Below are 13,979 nucleotides of genomic sequence, written 5' to 3'. Positions count from 1 at the left end.
GATCAAATTGTCTTCATTTAAATACATCATTTAGACTAATTTTGAAGGAATTCATCCAATTAGTTAAACAGCCATTATCTTCACAAATCTGAAGTTTCAGCTATGTGGTCAGTTCAGGAAGTACAGTAGCTTTCCTTCCACATAAAGACCTTTTGCCATAACTGAATGCATCACTACATACCTGATCTACATTTTGAATGCAGCCAAATGTCTGGAAGTAAATTGACCTCTAACCTCTGCCAGTCACAAATTCAAATCAGCTCCTCCGTACTGGCTCCATCCATCTGTCAGAGAGGAACTGAGAGAGAGGTAACAAATTGAGTTTCAAATTCAGTTCACATAGGAAAATTGGCTCCCAGAATGATGCATGACTGTAATCTATCCATCACGGGGTAATTGACTCCCTCCTTTTACATCAGAGTCACTTGGCTGAAGGACACCAGAGGTTTTTGGCTCCTACTGTGTGTGCCAAGGTCTTTTCTGTATTCCCACTGGAAGACGGATGGACAGACACACAGCCAGTGATATAGCTCTTTGTTGATGCAGTGGGGCTACTGTGCCATCTGGTGGCAGCTGTGAGGAACTACAAGTAGCCTGTTCATGTGTCAACTTGAGAAACTATTTTCAAGAGATGAAAGAAGTCATGAGAACTGATGTGGTCATCAGGAGAGGAACTAATTTCATGGATGCACATTCATTTGTGTCAAAGGGGTTTTTGTTGGATTTTAATGCTGAGCTGAAATCACCTAAGGCCTGTGTGTATTTCCGTTTGTTTGTGTTTTTTTCATGGCATCATGTGCCCCTGTCTGATTTTAAAACTGGTAACTCAGAGCGTCTCAGTGAATAAGCTGTTTTATTGTTTGAGTGCTAGGCCAAACTGCTGCACCTCTATACACGCGGGTGCAGGGTCTTGGTGGAGGTGGTGGTGTGTTTTCTGTGTCAGAGAGAGAGAGAGTGTGTGTGAGGGGTGTGAAGCTGAAGCCCCTGTCCCTGGCAGACGGGCATAGTGAAGACGGCTTAACACAAGAACAATGGGGTCCTTTGACCAAAACGACGCCCCCAAGACATGTGGCCTCCTGTCACCGTGGCAACCCCCCATGGGACAGGGAGCGGGCTGACAGCTGGAGAAGGAGGACTTACAAAAATGGAGTCCATTTCTTTCCACTGAAGCTCCCCTGCTCTATATCTTCCCCCCCCCCCCCCCTTCTCCCTGTGTTCTTCTGCACTGGGCCCATGTGAATGTGGGTTACATCTCATTTTACAGCTTCATGTGATTGACCTTATGGGCCTGACTCACCAGCTACAGCCCATCTAACTCCTCCAGACAAAAAAAGAGTTAACGAGAAAACAATAAATCAAGTCTTTATGGGCTGTTGTTCCCGTCAGTAATAAGAGAGCATTGATCTCATTGACAAATATGGGGCTGAGCCACAAGATTTCACACTCACTGTACACTTGATTTTACGCCTCATTTTCAAACGGATGAGCACTTTATGTACAGACACAAAGCGGCATAATCAGTTATTTGTACTTCCAGATTTAGAGACTTTTGTCTTTCAATTAGTTAATTAGTAGCTGAATGGTATTAAGTTGTCCCGCTGCCTCAGTCCTTTCTGTGCTCAGTGCTGTGAGCCCTCTATTATTGATGCTCAGAGGCGTGCTCTCCAAGCCCTGCACAGCTCTCCTATGGAGCTAAAGACAGCAGGAGGAGGGCAACAAACAAAGGCAGGACAACAACAAGAGACCCTCTTGCTACTCAGTTTGGTTTGCTGTCCCAGTGTGTCTGCTGTCTGCATGCTACAGCTGTGGCTGGCTGAAACCTGCTTTTAACAGCTGCCTTTGCATGCAGCACAGAGACCTTAGACAACAAGGTGTACAATGGATGTATTTGTGTTTCACTGAAGTTAGCTACATGTGATAACAAGGTTTTGAATATATGCAACTTACGTTCTTACATGGAAGTCAGCCTAACCCAACACCTTTCATAGATAAATATCCATGAAACCCAACTCAAAAAACAATACTTTAAGTAGACATATTCCTCAATAGGTGCATAAAATGAAGGACAGAGGACAGATAGTACTGTTAGTATCCAGGTTTGTTGCACGGGACACAGAGCTGCCCAGTAACATACCTGTACAATCCCCAAAATGTCTGGGCATGTCCAAACTCGATTTACTCTTGTCTGATACAATGTGGGGAAAAAAAGTGTGTCTTCAACTGAGGAGAAGTAGTGTCCTGCTTGAGTTTAAACTCCTTCAACAGAGATACTGACAAATTACACATTAATGTCCTATCTCAGTGTTGTTTGTGTCTCACTAAATACAAGAAGGCTGTAGAAAACTTCGCACTTAACTTAAAAATGTTCGCACTTAAATTGAAAGAAGAGGACAGCAGATGTTTTACTTAAGAAATCAACTTTAGTGGATATAAAAATGGATGTTTAATGAAATAATCTCTAATATATCTCTATTTCTAAAAGTATCAAGAAACAATAAAATTATTTTGAGTATATACCAGTTTTCTATATAACTAACTCTTACATTTTTCCAGATGTTGTATTTTATATTATCAATTGTTCATATCCACAGAGATGCATATATATGGTTCAAAACATCACAGGAAACCAGTGTGTTGGCTCAGCATTTAGCACTGCTGCTTCATCAAGGCTGCACGGTCCTGACTGCATGAACTCATCTTTTCTCCATGTTTACATGAGCTTCTTCCACATTCCAAGAAGCATGGATGTGAGCTGTACCCTGTGTTTTGTGTAACTCTGGTAGATGAAGTGGTGACCTGTCCAGGGAGTATCCCTCCCTTCTGTGTGTAACATGCTGGGAAAAGTTCCATGTGTCCCTGTGTAGAGGCTGGTATTGATAATATATGAATGGGTGAAAACTCAGGACAAAATGCTGCTCTTCAGGTCAAGATCATAAATGCACAATGATATCAAAATCTTGTCCATCTGAGACATACTAGTCCTGGGCGGCGGAGCCAACTCAGCCGACATCATCTACATCATGTCTCCTGAGAAAGCAGGCAGCCTGCTCTGGCAACTGGAAGACAAGAACTATTACTGTTTCTCAAAGAAATCCCTGAAGAGGAGTTCTATCTTCAACTCTGTGAGCATCGTGTAGAAGACAGCTACTACTTTTTCTGCAAAGGGGCCTCAGAGATTCATCTTAAGAAGTACTTAGCCCTGGTAAAAAAAAAAAAAAAAAAGGTTGCATTTGTGAAGTGGTGATCTTTGGGATATAGTTCTTTTGTAATTTAAAGGGAAAGGGCAGTATAACAATAATAAATATTAGTGGTGTGGCTCTAGGGATTGCAATGTCAGTCAGTCCACCACGCTTGTCCAGGATGAAATATTTCAACATCTACAAAACAGACTGTACAGACTTCAATGGTCCCCAGAGGATGAATCCCAATGACTTTAGTGATCACCTGATTGCACCAGCTTAGTTTAGCATGTTGGCATGCTAACATTTGCTAATTAGCTTCAAACACCAAGTATAGCTGAGACTGATGGGAATGTTATTGGTTTAGCAGATATTCATATATATATTTATATTCATGGTCCTCAGAAGACTAATGACTTTGGTGATCCCAAGAGTTTTCCTCTAGTTCCACCATAAGATTAACATTTTTGGTTTGTAGTAAAGTATCAATTGGATGGATTGCCACAAACTTTGGTACAGACATTCATGTCCCTCTCAGGATGAACTGTAATAACTTAATTTCACGTTTCATCTGGCACCATAATCAGGTCAAATTTTTTAATTTATCCAACACTTCCAGGGGAACTCTGTACAGGATGTACAACTAGAAGTAATGAGACAGTGTTTTTTGTTATAATTTGTGTGAAGTGACCCTCATATCTTCTTCACTAATTCTAAAAAGTACATGTCCTACTGACCCCATGGTATATGTATTGTATCCCCCTGAGACTCACAAACTTGTCTACAGTATACATGACATTGTGTCAACTCGCACCAATTATGATGCAGAAACCTCTAGCCTCAATGCTGTTTGGCTTGGATTCTTCAAGTCTATGCACTCCACATATTTATTCAGATTATTTCTATTTGTCTGTATACAGTATGTAATGTATCTAGGGAGGTGGTAGAGTTTAGTGGGTTTTTCCATAGATGTTGTAGTAAAAAGCAGAATCATGACAGATTTTACACATACTTTGGCACATACTAATATTTGTATGGGACAGAATCCTAGAAATAAAATAATCAATGCACCAACTGCATGCCAAATGCAGCCACAAACAGAAACATTTCATTTGCCAAGCACAATCAAGGTTTTTGAATTTCTAACATCCATGCAGACAGTAATTGGCAGCTCCCAGGATTTTGCAATAAAAAGCCAGTCATGGTACAAGCATGACTGTGTAACTATTTGTGCTCAACTCTGTGTGTTTTGTGTGTATTAATCGTCTCACTAAAGTCCTCTCAGAGCCGGAGGTGACCTGATCAAGATCTGCTGTGGCTGGCTGGCTCCTCTGTGAGAAATGGGCCAGGCTGACATGTGTCAGCCATGATAAATGAGCAGGTGTTTGGGTCGGTGTTAAGTAAATGGAGTCATTATTGATGACCTCAGAGCTCCCTGTGTGTTGCTAGTATCAGTGATGACTTCCAGGCCCCCACTGCAGTAAAAGGGGATGTTGTGATTCTCTGGGTCAGGGAAGGACTTGCAGCCTCGGGGCCAGGCTGCAGTGTCTGCCATGGCAGGGTTAAGTTGAGTTACTTGGACTAATGACCTCAAGGAGGGAAGTTCACTGGCACTGTGTGGCAGCCTCTTTGTGCCTGGCTGTGACTTGCTACAGTCATGATGGTTAGAGCTGAGAGTTACATTTACATTTTACAGAGATAACCAGAAATGTAGTGATGAAAAAACATTAATATTCATTACGAGTGCACACTAAAGCAACTGTATTCTCTCTCTGAGTAACACAGAGAGACTGATGCATGCTTTTATAACTAACATGCTAGACATCTGTAACACTCCCACTTTCTGGTCTTCCGAAGACTACAATTAAGTAGCTACAATTAATTCAAAATTCTGCTGCACATGTGCTGACTAAGACCAGAAGGAGAGCACACATTACGCCTATTTTTAAGTCTTCACACTGGTTACCTGTTAATTTTCATATATTCATTTTTCATTTATTCATTTATCTATCATTATTTTACTCTATTATTATTAACATTTTACAATTTTACTATAATCTATTGATTTTGTGTAGTATTTCACAGTTTTATTTTTTATTGTATTTTTATTGCTTGTATTATCCTTTATTATTTATATTTTATTATCTTAACTATCCATCTTTTATTGTTGTGTTATTCAATCATTTTTTTCTTTTTTAATTGCTATGGTGTGCATTAGGCTCTAAATCAATTTTTAACATCCTACATTGTATCAATTGCTTGTAAAGTACTTTGAATTGCATTTTATTTGTTTGAAAGTTACTATATGAATAAAGTTTGATTGACTGATTGATTGTATTTGCCAACATACTAATGTCAGCACGCTTATCATATTCATCATCTTAGTTAAGCATGTCAGTATGCTAATATTTGCTAATTAGCACCAAACACCAAGTACAGATAGATATATTTCTATGAATCCTAATGACTTTGGTGATCTCCTCATTTTTCATCTAACGCCATCATCAGGTCAGTGTTTTAACTTATCCAGTGAAATATCTCAACATTTACTTGATGTATTAGCACATTTGATACAAGACATTCATGGTCCCCAGAGGATGTATCTTAATGACTTTTATGATCCCTGGAGTTTTCATCTAGCGCCACCAAGAGGTCAACATTTGTGGCACAGCCATTCAGGATGAATTGTAATCACTTTTGAACCATCTAGCACCATCATCAGGTTGAAGTTTGGAACCCATAGCTGCTAGCATGGCTGTAAATTCTTACTCTTGTGGATCTGATGATGACAATGAACAGTCAAGAAATCACCAAGGTTATCATTCATTCTGAGGTGAACACAAATGTCTGTACCAAATTCCATGACATTTAATCAATGTCAATGCATTTCACAGTGGTGTTAGAGGAAAAGTCAGGGGATCACCAGAGTCATTAGGATACATTGTCGGGGTACCATGAAAGTCTGTGCAAAGTTTGTCCCAATCCATCATATAGATGTTGAGATAGTTCATTGGATAAGTTATAACATTGACCTGCGGTGGCACTAGATTAGAAGTTGGGGGTCACCAAAGTCAGTGGGCTTCATCCTCTGGAGACCGTGAATATCTGTACAAATTTTCATGGTACTCCATCCAATAGTTGCTGAGATATTTCAGTCTGGACCAAAGTGATAGATCCCTTCAGATTTATGTCCACCAAAAAAATTGGTAAAATGTATTCCACAAATAAAACGTCTGAAAACTGATTTTACATGAGTGTACCCACAATTCCATCCCTGTAGATAGCCTGTTTCCATACAGGAAATGCGTATGTGGAAAACCTGGATGGATGAGATGTGATACTGTCATTACTCTCTGCAGCAGTCTCTGTTGTCTTTCTCCATATGAAAAACACAGCAAGCCCTCTGTCATTGTCATCTGTGGTAGATACTGTTATCCAAAAGGACTGAAAGTATTTATCACCTTCAGTTTGATAAGTATAAGCGTGTCACGTTGTTACACGTCTCTCAGGATAATCTGTGATTTTAATTTATTTCAATATGATTACATAACATGCTCCATCTGTTGCCTCTTCCTAGCACAGGAGGGAGACAAACATGCATATCTTTACACAGACAAGAATCTAATTATTCAATTAGGGACCGTATTGAATGAATAACTGATTCACCACAGTTTACATAATAACAACACAGATCATTACTGGCTCTGTAATGCAATTTAGGTCGACAGTGGTGGGCTCATCATTCATGGGAATGTACACTTTTTTTGCCCCCATTACCCTGTAGTAATCTGAAAGTGGTATCATTAATATAAATGACTGCAAATGGATTGGCTTTTAATATATATTGCATGGCTCATATTGATGAAATCAAGGAATCACATATCATTTGCATTCACTCACCCATTAAACAACATATCCTTTGTGACATAAATCTTGCTCCTGACTCTTAATGGACTTGATTAAAGAAGTCTTCATGTTCTGGTGTGAGAAAAGCTTGTTGTGTAAGTGAGCGCTTGGTAAAAAAAAAAAAAAAAAGGTGGGGGTAGCCTGTAGTTGGGAGGCATAGAGGTGGTGGTGGTGAGGGGGAGTAGACAAAGCATGCTGAGCTCCAGAGGTTAAGTCCCACCACCACCAGGCCCACAGGAATGTGTGTGTGAGAGAGTCCTGGAGGCTGCATTGTTGTCTGTGGTGCATCCTGCTCTGCAAACACTGCAAAGCTGCTCCTCCACGACTCTGAGGCTTGGACTTGAGAAGGAGCCTGTAACTTGGGAGGTCTGGATAACAAACAGCCAAACAAGGCATCATGAGATATAGTGTTGCTGTGTGTTGTGTGAAAGAGAAGATAACTTCTGTAGTGCAGTTGATAGTCATAGATGAACTTTTTCACTCTTAAGAGAAAAAAAATGCTTTGATTTTATTTGAACAGGGTGAACACAACAAACCCCCAGAACAAATAGAAACTAGAAGGCTAGACCATGGCAATCATTGCATTTTAATTATCCTCCTTCCCATCTTCATTGTCTCCAGTTTTATTGAATCAAGCACAGTGTTTTGAAATCCCTGCTTTCTACATCATTGTCTAGACTTGTCTGGTTTGTTGGTGTTTTTCGTTGCTTGGTAGTACCTGAAGAATTAGGCTGCCAGGCTGCCATACAGAGCATCAGTGAAAGAAAAGATGTTAACAGAGATGTGATCAAGACTAAAAAAATGGAGTGAATGAAGTGAACCTGAAAGCCTATCTAAAATGAAAAAGATTACATATTCCGCTCTACCATACTTAACAAACTACAGTCTTTAGGTCTGGGGTGATGTCGTACTTGTCCTGCAGGTATAACGTTTACCATGTTCACCATCTTAGTTAAGCGTGCTAGCATGCTAACATTTGATGTTGAGCTCTGAACACACAAAGTACAGTACAGCTGGTACAGCTGAGGAGAATGAAATTGGTTTCCCCAATTTAGCATTACACCTCTACAACAGTTGTCATACAGTCATAAAAAACACAATTGTCTTTTTTTACTCTACATGCTCTCCATCCTGGATGAAAGCATAGATCATTACATGAAGCGTTGCGTCCTTGTATTTAAAATAAGTCCCACTAAAACTGAAACTAACACAAAGCAGCCTGTAGAAGTCTAAATAAGTTGGTTTCCAGAACTGAACATTTAAATATTTGTGAAATTCATTAAATTGTTAAATTCAGACACAGGGAAAAGCTAGCTTGCTGCAGCCAGTGCTAGCAAGCTAGCTATTACAGGCTAACATTAAATTGGGATTTCCTTGGCTTTTCTATGTACTGCCCTTTCAATGCAGCATCAACATTCACTACTTTGACTTTTAACACTAAAACTGTTGACTTTAGCATCATTACCTAACCTGTGATGAAGTGTTTGCCACAGACGTACCCCACAGTTCACCATTTTCATCCTCTCTGGCCTGAAGCTCCAGATCTCTTCTTTTACTGTCCTTTGCTCTTTGAGGAAGTAAAGGAAATCGTAAACTGGTTGTTTGATATGCCAAATGCAACATAGCAGCTTTTAGGCATGTTGCCACCAATTATTCCAATTTGGCGCCAGCACTTTTACATAGTGACGTGATGTCTGCTCTCATGTATACAGTTCAAATCAGTGAGCCATGCTTCCAGAATAAGGTTGGGTTTAGTGGAAAAATCTGATTACTGACCTGCTGCATGTACAAAAGAATTTACACTAACCGAGGTTACAGTGAATGTAAACACACCGATTGATTAGAACATAATAGGCTAATGTTGAACAGCACATTTAAAACCTGACCATGTCTGGTTGGATTATAAATGGATTTTTATCTACATCATTTATTCGTTATTCAGATTGAGTGGCTGCAGTGTGTCATGGATCAGTTAAACTGGTTCTGGGTCTGTATGAAGATGATAAATTATTCAGATATTACTTCTATTTGGATAGACCAGAGAGATTAAAGTGGGGAGTGTTGGATGTTAGGAGTGACCTGGTGAGGACCAAAGTGGTAGACCAGCCAAACGCCTGGTCATCTGACATTTCCATCCATGCCATAAGCTTGAAAATCAAAATAGGCTTTCTGTATAAAGGTTGTCTGTCTTTTCTCAACTGTAACACTGTTATTCATTCAACTTTTATGTTTGCATTTGATTACAGAGACATTCTGTATTGTCACACTGTCCCATCATTACTTCAGCAACTATCATCAAAGTGCACTACGCTTTGATAAATGTCATACTCATAACTGCTCTCTGTATCACAATGGACTTCCTTACTGGCAAGGAGAAATAACCATCTTATGATATTCATCTAAAAAGCTTTATTGTTAAAGTTCCAAACTACCTCAAATCTCTCCACTCCTTTAAATCTTATACATGATCCATAACTACTTAAACTTTCCAAATGTACCTTTGAATGGCATGGATGGTGGCATAGATTTTTAGATTGTAAAGCTTTACTATCAGATTTTTTTCTGACTCTTTTGATTATTTGTTAATTTTGTCACTTTGTTGTTGGTTGTCTGGCTTTGAATGATTAAAGTTACCTTATAAATCCTGCTCTTAAACAAAGAAAACTCAAAAAAAAAAAAAAAGATGTGTCAGGGGTTTTCCTGCTTCAGCACTATCTATAACCGTGACTGGTTCCTCCTCTGCTGCACTTAATAGTGTTAAAGTCAGAGCTGTTTGTGCATGTTAATAGTCTTGTCAGAGGACTCTGTTTGAAATGTATGTACACTTAAAGCGACTGTTAACCACAGCAGCACAATTGATTTGTCAAACAGAGTAGTTCTCCACATTTCCCTCTGTGTCTCCTATGTCTGCTGTACAAGTGTACTCTGCAGCACTCTTAAGCACTTCTGGGTTCAAGTGAAGGAGGTGGTGTATTTAGGAAGAATTCAGGAAGATGGAGTTGGAGGGAGTGCAAGAGGTGTCTGGTCTGACTTTCAGCTCAGCACCGACAAGCTGCACTTCACCTTCCAGCTGCTCTATGTCCCTTTGGATTCAAGGCAGGGGAGGGAGCAGGGGCCACAGGGAGGGATGGAGGGAGGAGGGGTTTGGGTGGTGGTGGTGGGGGGGGGGCACTGGACGGGTGGGGGCATGCTCTTGGGCGGACAGGCCTTGGAAATTTCCGTTGTGTGTTTCAGCTCTTTTCAGGATAGGAGGGGTTTGGAGTTGGAGTTTGGGTTGGGGGGGTGAGTGGTTGGTTGGGTTGGGGTTTGGGGACTTGGCAAAGAGCCAGCCACAGCAGGAAGCTTGCTAGTTTCACACGGACAAAAAAAGCAGTCCTGGACACTGCCTAGCTATCTGAGCGTAGCACTCAAGTCATCACCCAAAAAAACAGGAACTCAGAAATGTGGTCTGCACGGGTGGTGGCACAGATTGACTGCCGCTTACTCACAGCTGCACTCCACATTTTTATTTCCTTATTTTATGTTGACAAAGTAAAAGGCATCAGCCAGAGAGGATGCATTTCCCGTTTTTCCTTTCAGCTGAGTCACTTCCAGACTTCCATTTGATTATGTCTGATTCTTCAGGTCTCATCAATTCACCCTATATGCACCTGACTTTTCCACTACGCAGAAGTAGCCTGAGGATTCAGTATGAGTTAATATTAAATTAGTCATGTGTCAAGTAACCTTGTTTACATTAAAAATGTCCCATTTGGACCTTTCAGCCGGACTCAATATGTAAACATCCTCATTTACTGAACCTAAACAGGCAATCAATCACATCCTACTTTAAGGGCATTTCACAATAGGGGATCTGACATGGATTTAGAGTGAAAACAACACCAAAAGCTATTTATAGGCTGTGTGGAAACCAGCCAACTCACAATTAAAAATCAAGTGGAAAAAAGAACAACAAAACAAGCATGTTAACTGTAGCATGAAATGTTTTTATAGACTGAAAGATGCCGCAAGTCTATAAGGGTTGGCAAAAGTCCAGCTTTAAACCGGAGGCAGGAAGAAGTGGAGCAGAGCAAGAGCCAGCAGGCCCAACAGCAGGCCTGGAGAGCAGGAGGTGCTGCTGTGCATCAGGTGGACGGGATATGTGTGTGTTTGTGTGTGTGTGTGTGTGTGTGTGCTGAAGAAGGGAGGGTTGCAGGGGGCAGGTGGACACTGGTGCGGCTTGCTGGGGGCTCAGGGCCCCTAGCAGGTGGATGCACAGAGAATAGAAATTAAAAAAAGGAGGGATTAAGGGGATGAAAAGAAGCCAAGGATAACTTGTCTCCTTTTCTCTGCCAAAGATAGGGTAGAGCCAGGGGTCTCATGCCAAAACATCTATTTGTGGGTGGTGGCAAAATGATTACCAATAATGTTCATTGTTCACTTTTAACATTTAGATGATCAGAAACTGTTCATGTTTGGGAAACCAATGTTCTAAAATAAGAATTGATAAGTAGTAAGATTTTCCATCATGTATGGTGGCTGTGGTGAAAAGGCTGGTAATCAATGGCCTCAAATAGATAATCATCGTAACATAACATAACATAACATAACATAACATAACATAACATAACATAACATAACATAACATAACATAACATAACATAACATAACAAAATATAAAAACTCACCATAAATGCATGTTTACAGGCTGCAACTAACTATTAAATTTATTATCAATCTATATTTACACTAATTGATCAATCATTTAGTTTGTAAAATGTGAAAAATAGTGAAAAAGTCACAATTTCCCTGGGCCCAAAGTAATGCCTTTAAATTAAGAAATAAATTAAAAACTAAAACATTAAAGTATAAGAAATTTAAGAAAAAAGCAGCAAATGCCCACATTAAATAAGTGAATATTTGTCATTTTTGTTTTTAAAAAATTTAAAAAATTATTATTTCATTATCAAAATTATGGGGCATTAGTTTACATTTATGATAACATACAATATCGTTTATGCAGCATACATACATTTTATATTGTGCACAATTATGTTTGCTGTAATATTCATACCATAACCATTTGCAACATCTTATAAAGGTCAATAAACTCTTAACTAATAAAATGTGGGTGGAGTGAAATTACCCTCCTCTACATCCCTGCCCACAATCTTGCAATGAATGAAGAAATTGACAGCACATTTGGAATAAGAGAAACTCTTCAAGTTGTGTCTCTGCCTCTTTTAATCTGACTGAAAATCAACATGATCTTATCAAAATTACAGTTAAACGTCTCTACTCCTCCACCCCCACCTTGGTTAATTTGTTTCTGTTGTGTATTGGTGAACATGGCCTCTGTGTGGATCATGGTGCATTATTTATTCATGGCGGGGAACGATAGATGTGGTGCAAGCTTCTCCTGAGTATTGTCCATCTGTTAGCTGGCCTACTGTACACACTAATGTAATATGTGAGTCCTCGGGAGGCGCAATAATAGCCGCTCATGTGTTAACACTTCACACTATTTATCTGTGTAATAACACTACCGTTAATTATACTTAGTGCCTTGTCGTTGGAAAGTGATTTATCTGCCCCTGAAGAAGTGCAAGATAAACAGTGAGTAAAGTGTGACCTTACCAGTTTTATTTGATCACCACTGTGCTGACAGCAGTTCACCCTCTCACAAGACACCTGTAACATGGGAAAACCTCAGGTCTAATTGCTCCCTATAAGACACTCTGTAATCCGTCTCCGAGGACTGCTGTACACATCATTTTACACAAAGCTGCAGATAATTTAATTTCCACCCAGGGAGCTTTCAGCATTAGCCTGTAATAGAAAAGCAAGATTGCTGCCAGATTTCCAACACAAGTGCCTCTGTATCACTATGATCATGAAAGTGAAACAGCAAAATCAGTTTTCCTTTATTGTTCTTCTTCTTAATAGGAAGAAAACTATACTAAAGTTATTCAAACTTCCCTAGAGATTCAAAGATTACAGAGCAATATGTGATACTATCAATCCCTGTATAGAACTCTGTGTTTTGAGCCATGATTAATAGTCTCTTACTTTTAATGTTGTACTTTTTTTGCAACATATTAAGCCTGAAATATCCATAAGTTGTGCATATTCAGTACAAATTACTTTGAAATTGAGCACACTGCAGATTTGAATGCTCAAATGAGAGGAACACCTTTGCTTTATGTCGCTTCCATCTGTCACCAGATGCTGTAATTTATGTTGCAATGAGAGCTGTAAAAACCCCTCCTCTCTTCAAACATAAATTATAAGGAAAAGGTGTCAGAATCAGCTGTCATTTAATGAAATGTATCAACAAAGTGGATCGACTGAGGACAGTGTATAATCACTTTTCTTTGGTGGAAAGATAATTTTCAGTTTCACTATGCATCAGTAGACTACTCTGCACAGACAGATAATAACATGCTTTATCGTGTACTGTAATGCTCCAGATAGCTACACACTGCAACATCTGATCATCTCTGGGGACTGGATCTGTGTGGCTTGCTTCCCATCTTCAGCTTAAAAAAAACACACAGCTGCTACAATAGACTGCAGTGTGGAGGGGTGTCTCACTTTGATCTTTAAATACCCTCTAACGTTAAGGCACGCTCATTGGCTTTGATTTTTTTTCTACAACTGCTGAGCAAAATGCAGACGTTCCCTTGAATCCTCTCCTATGTAGCTGTAGTACAGCAGAGAATGCGAGAACACCTATCCGCTCTTTTTTTTTTTCCTCCTCAAACACCACCACCACCACCACCACCATCTGTCCCTTTCTTCCATTTCATGTGCTCAGGCAATATCCACACCCCTCTCATAGCAACAGCACGCCGCCGCCGCCCCCACCACCGCCTTGCAGTGAATTTTTTCTTCCCCTGGATCTTCGTCTCGCAC

The 13,979-nt window shown here is 39.9% G+C and overlaps 1 long non-coding RNA gene across 2 annotated transcripts; it reads right to left on the bottom strand.

Annotated features, from left to right (window-relative positions):
* Window positions 1–6,684: 6,684 nt before the first annotated feature.
* On the bottom strand, window positions 6,685–9,036 carry LOC122971008. 2 transcript variants are annotated; one of them, XR_006399382.1, is made up of 2 exons: window positions 8,556–9,036; window positions 6,685–7,453 (listed from the first exon to the last, which is right to left on the bottom strand). It is a non-coding gene; the product is annotated as an uncharacterized LOC122971008 (long non-coding RNA). The 2 variants fall into 2 exon arrangements; XR_006399387.1 differs by having other exon boundaries at window positions 8,585–9,036.
* Window positions 9,037–13,979: the final 4,943 nt, after the last annotated feature.

The sequence above is a fragment of the Thunnus albacares genome, chromosome 2 (assembly GCF_914725855.1).
Source record: "Thunnus albacares chromosome 2, fThuAlb1.1, whole genome shotgun sequence".
Taxonomy (NCBI): domain Eukaryota; kingdom Metazoa; phylum Chordata; class Actinopteri; order Scombriformes; family Scombridae; genus Thunnus; species Thunnus albacares.
The sequence above is the reverse complement of the archived record's forward strand: the minus strand, read 5'-3'. Positions and strand labels throughout refer to the sequence as shown.